Source organism: Haliotis rubra, unplaced genomic scaffold (genome assembly GCF_003918875.1).
Source record: "Haliotis rubra isolate DU_JTF1 unplaced genomic scaffold, ASM391887v1 Scf539, whole genome shotgun sequence".
Classification (NCBI taxonomy): Eukaryota; Metazoa; Mollusca; class Gastropoda; order Lepetellida; family Haliotidae; genus Haliotis; species Haliotis rubra.
Genome location: NW_025767234.1, coordinates 154,592 through 163,507, shown reverse-complemented (window position 1 = coordinate 163,507; position 8,916 = coordinate 154,592).

The following is an 8,916-nucleotide window of genomic DNA, read 5'->3' as shown; positions in this document are numbered from 1 at the left end:
AATTAAAAAATTGAAGGGGTGACAACCATTATTGGCATGAGTATAGTACTAAGACCCCAATGAAAGTATATACCTTGATGGCAGATTTTAGCGTTACAAGCCCCTGTGCTTTCACCATGTCATTTTTAACAACCTCAGAGTTCAGATTGTCATGTAACATATTTGTGATATTGTTTTCAAATATATTGAACATTTTCACTGCTTGGTGTCGATATTCATCTATACCTACCTTCACCTTCAGTGTATTAATATTAGACGTGATTGGATGGACATGGTCGTCATCGAGACAATGAGTTGGTTTTTCGTGGCTGCTACCAAAGTTACCCTTCCACGTAACTACCGACTTTTTACCAAATTTATAATCGAACTCGGGACTGAGGAGTATCGGGACAACACTAAACCACCCTAAGGGAATATACTGAAATTGGCGAGTTCTAATCCAGATTAACAGAAGAAATATACTCTCCAAAAAAGAAACGCATATAGTAATTTCAACTGCGTTGAAAGAACTATGCAACTATGCTACCAGTTAGGGCCAGAATTGACTTTAAGATCCTCTGGCATACAAGTGCCTCCATGGTTTGGCTCCCTCCTACTTGTCTGAACTCCTACATCCGAATGTCCCCGCATCGCAACTTGCGCTCAAACACACAAAACCGACTGGTCATCCCATCCTACAAACTGAAATCCTTCGGACACCGATCATTCTCTGTGCTTTGTGCCCGTGCGAAAAGCTCTGCCATTAATTGACATTTTTAAGTGTCCCACCTTTTCTCAGGGCTGAGGGTTACAGCGCTTTGAGCACCCGTCTGTCCAGGGCGCATCCGCATTTAGATGTTTATTTTGAAACATCTTGTAGGCTTTATGAGTCCGGTGATCTTGAGGGCCAGGGGAGCACATTGATGTTGGGGTTCTGGAGGAAGTCACTAGTGTGACGTGCTGTGTGGGGCATGGCATTGTCCTGTTGAAACAACTCCCTCTGGCGATCAATGATTGGAAGGAGGCGTGGGCGTAGGATATCGTCACAGTACCGTTGAGCTGTCAGGTTGCCCTGGATCATCACCAAATCACTTCTCCTACGGCAGGTGATCACCCCCCACATCATAACACAGCCCCGGCCGAATCTGTCCACCTGGGGAACGCAAGCGTCGGCGAAACGTTCACGTCGACGTCTGTTCACCCGCTTTCTTCCATCGCGTCGTTCCAATAGAAATCGTGATTCATCACTGAACCAGATTCTACGCCAATTCGGTAGGTTCCAGGCCTGAACGTTGGTGCACCATTGAACTCGATGTCGACGATGTTGTTGTCGAAGCACAGGGCCAAAATAAGGCCTTCTGGCACGCAAACCAGCCTCTCTCAACCTGTTCCTGACGGTCTGTGCAGAAAGCCTCCTCAATCCGGGTATTTGTCGAGCGGTACTGGTCGCCGTAGCTGTTCGATGACGCAGGTGATGTACCCGGATGTAGCGATCCTGCGCCGCAGTGGTCGCTCGAGGTCGCCCACTACGAGGGGCATCTGCTACCGCATTCTGCCGGCGATATCTCTCCCAGAGCCGTGAAATGGTGCTTTGGTGAACATTAATGCGTCGGGCAACTGCACGTTGAGACTGGCCAGCTTCAAGCAAACCAATGGCGATATGACGGTTGGCTTCACTTAGACGTGGCATTTTGCGTTCGTCAACAATATTCCAAATACAGTGAATAATCGACAGACAGCGATCAACCTTTTCTACCCATCATTGAGACTATCTGATCCCCAACTTTCACGTGCATTGCATGTGAATTGTGTATTATGTGACACTACACGCCGAAATTGAAAATCATGCTGTTAAATACGGGTATTTTACGGATGGTGCGTTTTGTTGTGATGTTTCAAAACATAAACACCATAGGACTCATCAACAGAGCAAAACCTTTTGTAAAATGAATCACGTTTTCATTCATTGCTACATGAAATTGCTATTTTCATGATGCGTTTCTTTTTTGGAAGAGTATATATTTTGACGAAGTTCTCGATTCAAAGTTTGCAAGACGAATACAAGAAAATTCTGGAATGCATGGCATATGGCAGAGATCGTATGAGAGGTAATTCTGACACGACAGGTGATGTCCTCAGGTCTTTGGGTAGGGGTAGTATATAACGTCTCATTTTAAGGGTGTTCACAGGTTAGCGACAGACACGTACACTCAACAGGTGATGCATATGAAAGCTCAAATGGTTGCAAAATGTGGCTTTCAGCTATATTCGCTTATTCACAAACGAAGGCTTCTCATACCTTTACAAAGTAATTTATAGGTTACAGAGACTCACACCATAGAATTACTACACAGCGGAATTACAGGAGAGAGTTAAACAGGTTGCATATGCAGCAAAAAGAGTATGAGGTCAGCATCCTTGCTTGTAGACACAGGTGCATTGTACACATCGTTACTGAGGATACTCTTCTAACTAGAAGATGACATTTCTTTACTGTACATACATAAGCCTGTCAAGGATGGGGAGCGGTGATGTAACGTGAGTTCAGACAACACTGTAGCCGCTTCTAAAAGTTTGAATGATGTTGCCTGTTTTCAAATAATTGCACATTTTATATATGCCTTTTATGTGAGTGTGGTTGACGATGTTCGATGTTCATGCTGTTGATCACAGGATTGTCTGGTCCAGACTCCATTATTTACGGACCGCCGCCATATAGCTGGAATATTGCTGAGTGCGGCGTAAAACTAAACTCACTCACTCATTATGTGAGTGAGTTGGCTTTACGCCGTCGTTAGCAATATTCCAGCAATATCACGGCGATGGACACCAGAAATCGGCTTGTAACCGTGTAAGGAATCGAACCCGGGTACTCGACATAACGAGCGAACACTTTAACCACTGTCCCACATGGCCAGTTTTCCTGCATTATCACGACGCTGGGCCTCAGAAAGAGTCTTTACACATTATACAAATGTGGGGAATCGAACCTGGACCTGAACCCCCAAACACTAAGTTACCCCACCGACCGAAAAGGTTGTGGTGGTAGAAAAACGTGCGCACGTCAGACAAAAAAACTCTAAACGTTTATGGTTGAGTGTGTGAGGCGGTTTTTAACACGTTTTAACAATCAGTTAGCTGGGTAACGATAAGCGACAAAATCCTTTCCAAAATCATCATAAATCTAAACACAGAAGAATCCATTATACGATTCCGACTAAATCATAAGCATGTGTTCATGAACACAGTGCCGAAGTGACGATCGATAGATACAAGGTAACGAAAACGTCTGCTCATCGTACCCCACCGAGCGCAGGATACAAACACACCCAAAGGAAAGGCAAATATTCACTTTAAAAAACCACGGGATCATAAGGGAGGATAACATGGGGGATTCATCGGAAATCATTTTCACGGCGTGTCTGTTTAATGTGGGATGAAAGCCCGTAGTGATTCAAACATGAAACGGTTACCACTTTGGTTAAACCACTTTGGTGCTGTCAGATACATAACTGGGCAGAACCAGGATTCGAACTCACATCAGTGTTTCTTAGTTTTTTTCAAGGATGACAAATCTGTCGAAACAGTTTGCCACTATTGTTAACTTTCAAAGAGGAAACGAATGAACTACTTAAGAATGTTATATACTACTCATGCCAATAATGGTTGTCACCCCCTTTAATTGGAGAGGGATAAGGGTGTGTGGGGGGTTGGGGTGGGGAGGGTGACAACCATTATTGGCATGAGTATATATCGTAATAATGATGCTTAGAGTTGAATATATAGAATGTGTTCCTTTGATACTTCTCACCGGACATATGACAGCGGTCTGTAAAGAATCCAGTGATTGACATTATGAACATCTATCTACGTTGGAAATGGCATCCATCAACCATGTCAGCGACTCTAATCCCTAATCCCGGTGATAAGCATGGGAAGCTAAAGACCAATCAAATTCCAGCATAGATGTTTACTTGATGTATATTCAGAGACATATTGTATACATGGTAAAGTACTCACAATAATACTTCAGTAAAGGCTTGGCGTTAATATTTGATTACCACTCTGGTATAAGACAAGGATGTGTTCTAAGCCCTTTACCCTTCAATTTCTGCTAACGATGTTCACAATCAGCGTTGTGGAGACAAGTCCTTCAATTAAATGTCAACAACTACTGCTTGCTTTTTTCACTTATTCCATTAGGTTGTCACAAGAAAACTCCAGCTGCTGCGTCAGATTGTTATATCGCTAAGACATCTCTCTGCCTATTCCCAGATTTTGATAAACTAACATTTTCTGTGTGTTTAACTGACAGTGTATTTTAACATTGGAAACTGTGGTATTCATTAACAAAATATATTCCAATACCATACGCTTTTCATGCAATATCAATTTGAAAATATATTTGATTGGTTGTTGTTTAAAGCTGCACTCAACATCTCAACACTGGATTGTCTCGTTCAGATTCGATCATTGATAGACCGCTGTGATATGGATGGAATATTGCTAAAAGCGGCTTAAAACCCAACTCACGCACTCACGCACTCTTTATTGCAATAATCAGACAGTGATTCTGTCTGTATTATACTGTCTTTACATTTGTTCTGTCACTGTAATAGCTAATGTCAACATACAATTCTTAAGCATTTCACATAGTTTTGTTGTTTGCTGGTTCCTGATTCTTGGTTAACGTTTATTTTTCAGCTGGAGGATCAATAAGTACCTGAAACTGGGGTGTTGTCCGGGAATGAAATTTAATGTATCACGAAGCTATTTGTCTAAGTTGTTTGGATTAAAATTGTATTATTCAATACGGTGGGACATTGTTACACAATTACTAACACTGCCGCATAAGGGTGTATGTCAAATTATGTTATGTTACGTGTTCTTTATTTTAAGTTACGTTATGTTCCGGCGTCTTGTATATCATTTTATGTTACGTTACGTTGTGTTACGTGTATGTTATGTTTGTTTTTTGGGTATGTTTTCCAGCTTGTGTAATGTCAGTCTTGGATCGACCCTTCGATCACAGATTTAATGATGATCTATATCTAGATTTTCCCAATGGTTAAATAACGTTATCATAATACAAATATTTACTTGGGGATTAAGATAGTTTATACAGAGTGTGGTACGTGATAAGTACTACGTTATCAAGGTCAACACATTAGTTCTACTGTGGAAATTACAGTAACAAACTTTTATGCAATTTTGTGGGCATGAAAAAGGATTGTTGATGTAGAACACTCAGTTCAACATCTCAAATCCATTTATGTATGAGTAAATTATAATTTATAATGTCCACATTTCTATGCAAGCGTCTTTGGTATTAGGGATGAAACACTTGGACTGCGTTTCATAAGCATTTAACATTACAGAGGTTCTGGGTTCAAACCCAGGTTGCTGTCAAAACTTTTGCAGTTTTATGATAATATTCACATCCTGGTATCTGATCACATGATCGAGGAGCACATGTTGACAGTGGTGCAGAAAGCCTCCATGTTTGGATCAGGGCTCACAGGTTATCGTTATGGCAGGACATAGATGTGAGTTTGTTTCTTTACCTTTATCATGTTTCTATGCCAAGAAACAAAACATATTTGATTTAATTGATTGTTAATTTGGACAATTGGGGATTTGAGTATTTTTTACACTTTGCAAGGCTCCGGTTTGTGGTGTATGATTAAAGTACTGTCGGAAATGCTAGAAAAATGCTTTTTAGCCTTAATACTTTGATAAAGGTGATAAATGTACTATGTTGTCAATATATCAACTCGCCTATAGTGTACCTAATTTTTATTTCAATCGATTTAACATTCCCATGCATTTAAAGGGCAGTTTACAGGAGAGAATATGGTACCAAAACAACAACTTAGGATTTTTCTGAGTTCAACAACAGAAATCTGAAATAGTCTTTACATTTATGCTAATAATACATGTGGTGTAAAAATATGAATCAACGTTTTTCTTTAACAAATAAATGTTGAATGTTTGTGTTACTTTACTTATTTATCGTTTCTTTATTGAAGAAATATTAATATAAATGTTAAGTCTTGATAAATAAGTTTCCCGTCATGCATGCACATCTTAATCACAGCGTCCACTATTTGCAGTCAATTGTTGCAAAGGTTTATATGTTTCTTGTGCTTGAAAAAGACAGAGGTAAACCTTTCATTAGTTTAGAAATGGTTTATTACAGAACTTGTAGAGCTGTTGGTATGTCTTACCAACAAGTTTACAATATTGTAAACAAATCAGACAAGACAGGGACCGTCTCAAAAGCAAAACCGGGACGTAAAACCATCCTTGACAACTTTAACAAGGGAGTACTTAGACGGGCGGTCTACAAACTTTATGAGAAGAATAATATATATATTCTAAAGAAGCTACACCAGTGACTTCGTTAAATCTTTGGCCAGTGTTGACAACTAGATTAAACTGACCGAATTACATCCATATTTTTGCAATGAAATATACTGTTGACATGCAAAACTTTTATTAAAACGTTGCACATTTCTACAATCAATCGATAAGATAAGTGATAGGATTCTTTCCAATGTACAGTAATTCGTATGTTTATTTCAAAACAAACACACATACACACATACACAAATGATCCCTTACATAACCAATACGTATACTGTACGTACACCTATTCAACATTTTGAAGAAAACATCTTATTGAGATGACCCCTCCCCCGAGCGTGTGCTCAGGTGTCAATTTCACCTGTCGATACCGTGCATGCTGATGACGTAACACAGGCAGTTAATGTTTGTATCAAATAACGTCCCACTACCCGTTATTTTTCTAAGGTTTTAGTATTTTCATCGGTAATAACACATTTTAGGGCATGTCTCAAAATTTATTCCCTCGGTCTACATTAGGTAGATGTTTCTTAAAGTGATATTTATTCTTTAAGTAACTGTAATACCTCTGAATTTTAAATATAAGTCAAAAAGCATTTTTCTAGCATTTCCGACAGTACTTTAAGAATTATTTTGTTTCTATTTGTAGTTTTCTGAACCTCATCGTCACCTACTGTAATTTGTACTTAACGATACGGTGTCTGTACTTTAATAACACTGTAACGCTGCATGTTTCTGCAAACGAAAAATGGAACTCGTGGAGCTGTTACTGTATGTATGAGAGGTGAGACAGCCTGGTAACTAAAGCGCATGCTCGTCACGCCGAAGACCCGTGTTCGATTCAACTCATGGTACAATGTGTAAAGCCAATTTCCTGTGTCCGTCGACGTTATGTTGCTGCAGTATTGCTAAAAGCGGCGTAAAACCCAACTCACTCACTCACTCACTCAGCATGTGATTCTTGCCACGAAGAATTACATTAGTTCCTTATCTCATATGGTATTAATTGAGAAGACAAACCAATTATGTTTTCAACTATGTGTTTTCGAACACCTGTAAATTTCTTTCGAAACATTGTGGTTTTCAAATATCAAATTACTTGCCTCCAAATGTTCAAATAATTTGTACTTGAATCATGGGATTCAGTTATGCTTGCACTGAGTGTCGTTCACCTTTGACAAAGGTCAACCAGAGGTCAGTCCGATAGGCCATTGTGTATTTTATGCTATTGCGATCATAAGCCATCCTCATGCCTCTTTCTTGGTCAGTTTAACAGAGATCGTCGCCATTATGCAATACTTCATGTGTATAAGCTCTATGAACGTGTTGTTCCTTTTGTTCACGTGACAGAGATACGAGTCAGAATGTGACCTTCTGACCTTGACCTTCATATTCCAGAGTCACCGCCCTGGTGCAGTTGATAGCGCGTATGTCCGATGAGGCTGAGGTCGGTTGTTTGAACCCCTGCCCGCATGATACCTAACTACGTCAAAATATGGGACTTGTTGCTACCCTGACTGGCGACCAAGACAAATAACAAGGATTGGTAGGTTTGGAGTCAGTACAGTGTGACTGTATCCATGTTAAACTTTAGCAGAGTGTCTCATTGGGCTAGATCCATAAGACAAGCGTAAGTCACGCGCACGCACAAACGCACGCACAAACGCACTCACATGTACATCATATTTCATAAACTTTGTACCCCAAGCCGTAAGCCTCCGGACGAAGGCCAAAGATGAATGACATAGCCTTACAATGGCTTTAGCAAGGCGAGAGTCACATGGCTTTCTTTTAAAATGGGGGTCATGGTTAATAAAGACGTGGATAATATTCCTACGAACACCTTTCAAAAACACCACTTTTGTGAACATAAACATAACAACGTCGGCTACCTATTATTGCGCTTGCCGCTTGATCATTGGAGAACACAATCATATCATAAACACTGGACTATTTTATATTGCACCGGTATTAATTGAGCACATCTGTACAAACAGTTCAATCATTCTCTGTTCGATACGTATAGATTAAGGTGGATCTGTATGTAGTCTTTATAAACACGAGAACAGCTCTCTAAGCACACTCTTCAATCAGTTTTCCATGCTTCAGAGCTGGGCCCGGGTTCACAAATCTGACTTTAGTCTGATAGTATGGAAGTTATGGTTTGCCCTTCAAACGTCCTCCACGTAAATCTCGCTATAAAGTAACTCTATTTCTTATTGCGGTTGAGACCCCTGAAGATCCGGGTTAGAATTGACTTTCAGCAACCCATGCTGTCGTAAGAGGCGACTAACGGGGTCGGGTGGTCAGGCCCGCTGACTTGGTTGGCACATGTCATCATGTCCTAGTTTCATAGATCAATGCTTATGTTGTCAGTCACTGGATAGCCTGGTTTAGATTCGAATATTTACAGACTGGAGTCATATTAGTGTGGCATCTAACAAAATAAACTAAAATCAGGTTGGTGTGTCATAGACCATCAGTAGGGATCAGGTTGGTTCTCTATGGCTTCATGGCTTGTCTTGTCCAGACTCGATTATTTACACACCGCCGCCATATAGCTGGAATATT